The 9,824-nt window shown below is 41.8% G+C and overlaps 1 pseudogene; it reads right to left on the minus strand.

Annotated features, from left to right (window-relative positions):
- Positions 1-8,268: 8,268 nt before the first annotated feature.
- Positions 8,269-9,084, minus strand: LOC133766770 (S-formylglutathione hydrolase-like; annotated as a pseudogene).
- Between the last annotated feature and the right edge of the window lie 740 nt (positions 9,085-9,824).

Below are 9,824 nucleotides of genomic sequence, written 5' to 3' on the forward strand. Positions count from 1 at the left end.
GAGGATGGCCCACATACTTGGGCCTCTGCACCCACGTGGGAGACCCGGAAGAAGCTCCTGGCTTCAGATCGGCACAGCTCTGGCTATTGCAGCCAATTGGGGAGTGAATCAGCAGATGGAAGACCTCTCTCCTTCTCTCTCTGCCTCTCTTTCTCTGTGTAACTTTGACTTTCAAATAAGTAAACAAATCTTTAAAAAAATAATCAACAACAACAAAAAGAGTTAACACTAATGCCAAGTCTAATAAAGTGACTGAATAAAGGAAAGCTCAGTATCCTTTTGCACCAAGGGAAGTCTCTTCAGTACTTGTTGGGCTCAGGGATAAGTGAAGACATAGAGGAAAGAATTAGAAGTGGTCTAGAGTGGAAATTGAGCAAAAGGATTCTATCAAAGGGGAATAAGAATAGACCATTGGGTCAGATCAACATAAGGTTACTACTGAAGAAAGATCAATTTGATGAAAAGAAATAGAGGCCATGTTTTCACTCTTTGCTGTCATTAACCTCTCTGGATTTTTCTTTCTTTCCAGGGCTTTAGCAAATAACCCTGGATCAAGCAAATTGCACTAAGGTCACAAAGGATCCAGAGAGTTGTTTAGGGTCAGTAATTTATCCGTCAATACAGAGTAGCTCAGTTGAAACTCCATAGATTTACTGCTCCTGTAAAGAAAGCTAGTGAGAGGGGACAGCAAGAGTGTATAGAAAGAAAAGGTAAGAAAGAAAGCAGGAGCAGCAACACGTTTACCATATGCTTGTGAGGGCTTCACTACACCTGTTGGTCAGCCCTGTCCACATCTGTTATGAATGTAACAGAAAATAAAATAATAGTAATAACTATCCTGAAAGGGAAATTGAGTCCTGATAAGTCCAGGGAAAAGGGACAGCTTGAACAAAAAAAGTGGCTGGCACCGCGGCTCACTTGGCTAATCCTCTGCTTGCAGCGCCAGCACCCCAGGTTCTAGGGTTCTAGTCCAGGTTGCTCCTCTTCCAGTCCAGCTCTCTGCTGTGGCCCAGGGAAGGCAGTGGAGGATGGCCCAAGTACTTGGGCCCTGCACCTGCATGGGAGACCAGGAGGAAGCACCTGGCTCCTGGCTTCGGATTGGCACGGCATGCCAGCCGTAGTGGCCATTTAGGGGGTGAACCAACCAATTCTGTCTTTCTCTCTCACTGTCTAACTCTGCCTGTCAAAAAATAAAAAATGAGGGCCGGCGCCGCGGCTCAATAGGTAATCCTCCACCTTGCGGCGCCTGCACACTGGGTTCTAGTCTCGGTCGGGGCACTGGATTCTGTCCCGGTTGCCCCTCTTCCAGGCCAGCTCTCTGCTGTGGCCAGGGAGTGCAGTGGAGGATGGCCCAAGTGCTTGGGCCCTGCACCCCATGGGAGACCAGAAGAAGCACCTGGCTCCTGCCATCGGATCAGCACGGTGCGCCGGCCGCAGTGCGCCTGCTGCGGTGGCCATTGGAGGGGGAACCAACGGCAAAGGAAGACCTTTCTCTCTGTCTCTCTCTCTCTCTCTCACTGTCCACTCTTCCTGTCAAAAAAATAAAATACAATAAAAATAAAAAATAAAATTAAAAAGTAAGTCCCCTAGGTTGGTTGAGTTATTAAATAGCACTTTTCTCTCTGTTCCCATATAAGATTTTTTTCTCTCCATATTAAGCTTTTGATCATGTCCAGTGCAAGAAAATAGTCCCATATATTTGGAATGTGCTTTTACATTTATTCTTTTAAAATTATGTTCTTGAGCACCTAGGTATTGTTCTAGGCTTTGGAACAATCGAGAACAAGATAGATTCTAATTTCATGGACTAAGCCATGCTTGGGCCTCAGCCCTTTCCCTGCTCCATTACCCGCAACACTCAGACCCTGTTACACATTAGCAAAGAAGCACATTTTCCATTTTACATCCTTTCTCTTGATAGACCATGATTTTTAAATTCTTAAATTTTGATTATGAATTACCAGTAAAGAAAAATATGTTAAATCAACAGTTTCCATTGTCGAATGGTTCACAGTATTTGAAAGAATGCAGATTAGAAACTACTAAAGTGTTGTAATCTAATACCTATTATAATTCATGGATAAAAATTTACGAATTCTTTTTATAAAGAATATTTATTTATTTGAAAGTAGGGTTATAGGGAGAAGTATAGCCAGAGAAGAGAGAATCTTCCATCTCTGGTTCATTCCCCAAATGGTCATAATGTATAGAGCTGGGTCAGGCTGAAATGAGGAACCTGGAACTCATTCTGATTTCCCACATGAGTACGGGGCCCAGGCAGTTGGGCCGTCCTCTGATTGCTTTCCTGGACACATCAGCAGAGAGCCAGGTGGAAAGTGGAGCTGCTGGGAATCAAACTGGCACCCACATGGGATGCTGGTGATACAGTGGTAGCTTAATCCACTGTACTACAAGGCAGGCCCCAGGAATTCTTAAAAGAAAAATTTCCGTACTTTTTTCCCAAAGGCAGCATAAAAAGGCAGATGCTCATCCAGAAAAGTAAATATATTGTCATTAGCTAGTTAATGCTCAATTCTCTCTTAAAAATGAAACATGTCTTGGAAGCCCTCCAGCAGACTTTGCTTTCATTTCACCGGGCAAAGTTGGGTCTCATGCCTGTACTGAACCAAACACTGTCAGGGAAAATGGAGTTACCCTTAGACCATCGAGTCCATCCTTCACCTGAAGGAGAGGTCAGCTTTCTCTGAGGCGTGTGGCAATGTGGAATATGGATAGATACCTGAGCAAACTCAGGGTTACACAAGAAAAAGATGCTAGCAGTGCCCACTATAATTCCTGAACCATTGTTTCAAGGAAGCATCTTGAGCATAGTATGGTAATTGTGAATGATGTCAGTGGCATTGGTGGTTATCCAATATAGTGTAGAAATATTATAATAAATATTGGCAGACCTAGTTCACTAAGAAAATCCTGAAGAAAATTAATCATCCTCTAACAATACTTAATGCTGTTAAAATGTGAGAGCATGTGAAAATAATATTTTTAATTAACGTCTTTAAGATACTAAAAATCATCATGGAAATGGAAAATTGCCTACCAAAATGTGTCATAAGGGTCCCATCAGTTGAACTGGAGGTTGGGAGATCTTGCCCATGTTCCAGGATCATCAAATTCATGCCTTTAATTTTGACATCCATTCAGCACAGTACTTCATTAGAATTCTGAGCCCTTGTTTTTGTTTTCAAAGAATATTTGTGCTAGTCAGAATAGGCTATCTTATAATAAAGTAATGGACAACTGCAAAATTTGAGGGGTTTAACAGCAAAAATGTACTTGTTTTAGTTCACTAGAGGTCTGCCAGCTGCCCACGAGTTGATTCAGCACTTTTAGGCATCTTCAGTCTCAAAAGCCTTCCACATTCAAGTGCTGCCATTCAAAGTGACATATCAATGGCCAAGTTAAGTTACGTGGCCATATCCAGTTTCAAGGGCCCAGGAATCCCTGTACACAGAAGTCAAAAAGCATTAGATATTGATAGTGAAAAATACCTAATAAAATAATCAGGTACAAATAGACTCTGTAAAGGGCATTCTTTCTAAATCAAAATGCTCTTGTCAAAATATGAAATACAGTGGTCTTCCCTTATCCACTGGGGATACATTCCAGACCTCAGTGGATGCCTGAATCCATGGAGAGTACCAAACCCTCAATGAGGGTACTTCAAAAATTCATGGAAACTGGAATTGAAAGTGAAATTTATTTTGGTGCAAAATATTTTAAAATCCACACATAGTTTTTTCATACTATGTATTTCCATGAACGCTTTTGCACTCTGTTGATGAAGTTTAATTTATAAATTAGGAACAGAGATTAACAATAATAGTTAAGATAGAGCAATTGTAGCAATATACTACAATAAAAGTTATTTCAACATGACCTCCTAAGACTCATATGCATGAATTTCAAAAATAAGTTATACCAAAATAAACCTAACTTTTTATTCCCTTTCCACAAACCTTTAAGGTACACACAGATCATATCATGTTATAGTCATTCGTCTTGTGATGTTGTAAAATGATACAATGCTTAAGTGATGAGGTGAATGTTATAGCCATTGTTACTGCCTTACTCTACTGCATGAAGATTGTTTCAGTGCAAGCACTTTGATACTAAGATGGCTACTAATTGATTAATAGGTAGTATATGCAATGGTGGATAGGATGGACAAAGGAGTGATTCCCATCCTTAGTGGGAGGGAGAAAGATGGCAAGAGACATCATGCTACTCAGAGCAGCATGCAATTTAGAACATGAATTATTTATTTCCCATTGAATATTTTTGGGCTACAATTGGTCACAAATCATAGAGAGCAAAACTTTGGGTGGGGGAACTCCTTTACTACAGAGAAGGCAGCCTTTCTTTCCAAATGATTGGTGGTTCCGACCTATCCCAGGGCCCCTTCACTCTAAGAAGAGTTCATTCCCATAACCCAACTGAGGTAGGTCTGAGCATTCCTGCTTATGGCACATGAACCCTCCTGCAGCCATAGTAGATTGGACTGGGGATGAGTGAAAACCTGGCCAATGTTAACCCAAGATACTTTTTCTGTCCAGAAGCTAGGAGTATAACAATGGTGATAAATAATAAAGGATGCTTAAAGGAGAACATAAAATCAGGGCTATGTCAGTTACTTTCTTGACAAGTAAAGCGAAAGCTATTCTAAAGAAACAATAATTAAATAGGCATAGAGGAAGAAGGGTAGAAATCAGCCATATATAAGAATGCATGGATTTGCCGGCGCCGCGGCTCAATAGGCTAATCCTCCGCTTTGCTGCGCCGGCACACCGGGTTCTAGTCCCGGTCGGGGCACCGGTCCTGTCCTGGTTGCCCCTCTTCCAGGCCAGCTCTCTGCTGTGGCCAGGGAGTGCAGTGGAGGATGGTCCAAGTGCTTGGGCCCTGCACCCCATGGGAGACCAGGAGAAGCACCTGGCTCCTGCCATCGGAACAGCGCGGTGCGCTGGCCGCAGCGCGCCTACCACGACGGCCATTGGAGGGTGAACCAACGGCAAAAAGGAAGACCTTTCTCTCTGTCTCTCTCACTGTCCACTCTGCCTGTCAAAAGAATAAATAAATAAATAAAAATTTTAAAAAAAAAGAATGCATGGATTTAAAGTTTTTATGCACCAAAAGAAACTTTTTTTCAACTTGATATTTTATCTATTATTTTTTGAAATAACATTTTAAAGTTACATTACAGTCAAAGGCTTAATGGCTCTACTAAATAGTTTGACAAATAAAAGCAGTAAGACCACACTCCAGCAGGAAAATGGGCAAGGGGTATACACAATAACCAACTGGAAAGACGTTTAGCCACTCAAACTTTAGAACAATCACAAAAATTATTAAAGCCATAGTAGCATATAATTCATATCAGTTTGTTTGACAAAGATTTTTTAAAAGTTTGGCTATATGCAGCAAAACTGGTACACAGGGGCATTTTTTCTATTTCTTTTTCTTTTTTTCTTTTCTTTTTTTCTTTTAGCTCCCACATATAAGAGAAAGCATATGTTATTTGTCTTTCTGTGTTTGGCTTCTTGCAACATGATAACCCCCAAGTTCCAACCATTCGGTCCTGGCCTGTGTCTGGCTGTCAGCACATGGGCAGTCTGGGGCCCTGTGATGAACAGTTTGACCAGGACCCCAGAGGTATTCCCCAAATCCAGAGGCTGCTGCTCCCAAAGCAGGGTGAAGGAAGTATTGTAACACCTCTGGACCCACTGACCAAGTGCATGGCTGGAGCCTACCCCCTTCCCAGCCACTGCCCTCCACTTCTCCCTCCTCTAAGTGCCCATGGATCCAAGCCTCCTCTCCCCCAGCTGCCGGGGAGACACAGCACTAAGGTCTTGTTCTGTGTTATGCTCGGCCACAGAATTCTTGTTTGCCTTCCCCTTCAAGTGCTGTTCTTTCACGGCTCCCCACCCCAAACACATGGGATGTTTTCCTAAACACATGAGCCCATTTTTTCCTTAGGAAAAACCTTTCTACCCTCTCAGAGCAGCAGTCTACATTGCAGCTTCTGAAATAGTGAGTTTCTCCTCCCTGCCCCATGCATATTTATGCATCAAAAACACAACTCACCCCAATATGGAATCAACCAAGGTGTCCATCATCAGATGAATGGATAAATAAAATGTGGCATATACACACACATACATAATAAAATATTATTCAGCCACAAAAAGAATGCAATTCTATCATTTGCAGCAAAATGGTTGGAAAATTTTTTAATTCCATTTTCCACAAATTTTTTGATATATACTCATATATAGCCCTGGGAAAATTGAGACAGGAGAGAATCACCAGTCTGAGTTTCCAGCTCCAGAGCATAGTCCTGACCTTTCTAGTCCTTTCTAACTTTGAGCTCTGTGAGATAATTCTGTGTTCTACCAAGAACTTTTGTTTCTACTTAAATCAGTTTGATCAGTTTGCAGTGATTTCTTTTTTTTTTTTAAGATTTATTTTATTTATCTGAAAGACAGAGTTACAGAGAGAGTAGAGACAGAGAGAGAGGTCTTCCATCCGCTGATTCACTTCCCAGATGGCTGCAACGGCCGGAGCTGCACCAATCCAAAGCCAGGATCCAGAAGCTTCCTCTGGGTCTCCCAGGTGGGTGCAGGGTCCCAAGGACTTGAGCCATCTTCCACTGCTATCCCAGGCCATAGCAGAGAGCTGGATTGGAAGAGGAGCAGCTGGGACTAGAACTGGCACCCATATGCGATGCGGGCACTTTAGGCCAGGGCTTTAACCAGCTGTACCACAGCGCCAGCCCCGATTTCTGTTTCTTACAGCCAAATAATGGTTGCAATGGCCAAATCAAGCAGGTACTTATACTCTCCTGAAAAATCTTTTCTTTAATATATGTATGTATTAATTTTTTATTTATTTAAAAAACAGAGAGACAGAGATCTTCCATTTACTGGTTCAATCTCCAAATGCCCACAACAACCAGAGTGAGCCTGGCCAAAACCAGGAGCCTAGAACTTAATCTGTATCTCCTACATGGGTAGCAGGGATCCAAGTACTTAAGCTCTTGCCTCCTGCCTTCTGGACTGCATGTTAGCAGGGAACTGGAATCAGAATGTAATCCATGCACTCCAGTGTGATGCAGGTGTCCAAGAGACATTCTAACTGCTATACCAAACATCCACCACCTGAAAACTCTTAGTCTACATTGGAAATATGTTGGTCCATTGTTCCTCTTACCTGTAGTATAAATTATAAATTGTTTCCTGTAATATATTCTGTGGAACAAAGATCCTCCAAGTTGCTCTGAGGAGTAAGAGATCTAGGATCAGGTAAGTTTGAGAAGGTTTTGCAATAAAAAGACCTGTTCTTCCAACATTACCAAATGCACATGTACTTTTTGACATAATACCCATTAAGATCTCTTGTAACTTGTGATTTGTGGAAAGCGGCTCTTTGAGAGTTGCTATTACAGTGATTTAGGGGGAGTATTTTATTTTGAAAAACAGAATGTGCCAAAGATTTTATTTAACTTATTTATTATTGAGGGAACTAGAAAAATGTTAGAACCACTTCAAAGGAAAATTTATTTATTTTTAATTAACACATAATTCTACATATTTATGGAATACTTTGTGATAATTTGCTACATATGTATAGCATGTAAAGATCAAATTGGGATAATTAGCATTCCCTATCTCCTTAAACATTTATCACTTCTTTGTGTTGGGAGCCTTTGACCTAAGAGGAACACTTTTTGTTGCAGTAAAAAAAAAAAAAATTAAATAATGCTCTCTTTCCTTTTTTTTAATCAAAAGTAAGTTTATTTATTTATTCAGAAGGTGATTCAATTGTAAAATGAAGCCATTTTAGCACTATAAAATCCAGTGTTTTGAAGTCTTTCTCCGCAATTCTCTTTATTAGAACTTTCATAACCCAGATTGATTTTTTTTTAAGATTTTAGTTATTTATTTAAGAGGCAGAGTTACAGACAGAGAAATGGACAGAACGGTCTTCCATCCGCCGATTCACTCTCCAAATGGCTGCAATGGCAGAGCTGAACTGATCTGAAGCCAGGAGTTTCTTCTGGTAGTCCCATGTGGGTTCAGGGGCACAAGCACTTGGTCATATTCTACTGCTTTCCCAGGCCATAACAGAGAGCTTGATCAGAAGTGGAACAGCTGGGTCTCGAACTGGCGCCCATATGGGATGCCAACACCACAGACAGAGGCTTAGCCCACTATACAGCATCGGTCCCCAGAAATGATTCTCATATGAAGCTTTTCATGCATTCAGGTATTTGGCATGATGTCTGATGTGCTCAGCAATAAAGGTTGCAATGAAGTAGTAGGCATGATCCTAACCCTCTTGAAATCTAAAAACAACAGGAAGCTATGAAGTTCTCAGGGAGTAACTGGTCATAAAACTCATCAGCTTTTCTTTGATCAATTAGTATGTCCAACTGAGGACCTGCATAGGATTTCACAAGATGGGTAGCATCATAAGCCTTCCATTTGTTTTGCTCTGGCCCCAAAAATTCACCAAAGGCTTTTTTGCTCCAAACACAGAGCATTGGGTTGCAAATTGGAGTGAATGCTGACACAGATTTGTATTTTCCAGGATTTTTCAGAGTACAGATCAGCACTCCGTGACTTCCTGTGGAGTGGCCAAAAATAGACGTCCTTTGGGGGTCCACTGGGAAATTGGCATTTACAAGTTGGGGGAGTTCCTCTGTTACATGAGAGTACATCCTGTAGTTGTTTTCCAGGGATCTTCACTGGCATCCAGATAGAATCCAGCACCAGTGCTGAAGTCTCAGCTGTCATCTTCTCATTTAATATTGCAGCCATGAGGACTGGTATCTGGAGCAATGACAATAAGGCCATGTTCTGAGGCAGCTTGCTGATAGTCAGATTTTGTTACAAAATTTTATTCTGTGCAAGTTAAACTAGATAAAAAATACAATACAGGGCACTTTGCAGATTCTGCCTTTGATGGCAAATAGACAGCAAATTCCATTTTGCATTTCAACACTGTCATGTTCAAAAACTTTCTGGAATCTCCCAAAGCTCTTGTGCTGGAAACCTGTTTCAATGCCATTCTCCTAATTACTCTTTTTCTGTCTGCAACATGGGCTGATGATCCTCTAGCAGAGGCAATGGTGCAGGGGGAATCAAGCCACAGGAAAGGGCTAGGGCTCAATCTTCTCTTCTCTCTTTAGCAAACAAGTGAAAAAAATGATATCTTAAGAAAAAAAAGCAGTGGCAACCCCAAGGAAAGCTTAGCTCCCACCAGATGTCTCACTATCAAGAAGAAATTTAGAATTAAGATTCTGGTGCTTCATTTCATCCTCTTTGCAAAAGTTCCTTTTCTGATGGACTAAAAGGTCACCAAACAATGGGATGAAAGTTGCAGCTTTTCTTGAGTTACCCTAGTAAATTATTTAGAGATCTTCCTCTAGAAATTGTCTTTAGGAACTCCTGTTTGACAGCCTGTAGGAGGTGCCCTGATTAGAGCAGCCCCTTTTTATATATTACTTCTGTGCCATATAAAAATTACCAGGATCAGCTGGCGCCGTGGCTCACTAGGCTAATCCTCCGCCTGTGGCACCAGCACCCCAGATTCTAGTCCCGGTTGGGGCACCGGATTCTGTCCCAGTTGCTCCTCTTCCAGTCCAGCTCTCTGTTGTGGCCCGGGAAGGCAGTGGAGAATGGCCCAAGTGCTTGGGGCCCTGCACCTGCATGGGAGACCAGGAGGAAGCACCTGGCTCCTGGCTTCGGATTGGCGCAGCACGCCGGCCGTAAGGGCCATTTTGGGGGTGAACCAACGGAAAAAGAAGA

This window comes from Lepus europaeus, chromosome 1 (genome assembly GCF_033115175.1).
Source record: "Lepus europaeus isolate LE1 chromosome 1, mLepTim1.pri, whole genome shotgun sequence".
Lineage (NCBI taxonomy): Eukaryota > Metazoa > Chordata > Mammalia > Lagomorpha > Leporidae > Lepus > Lepus europaeus.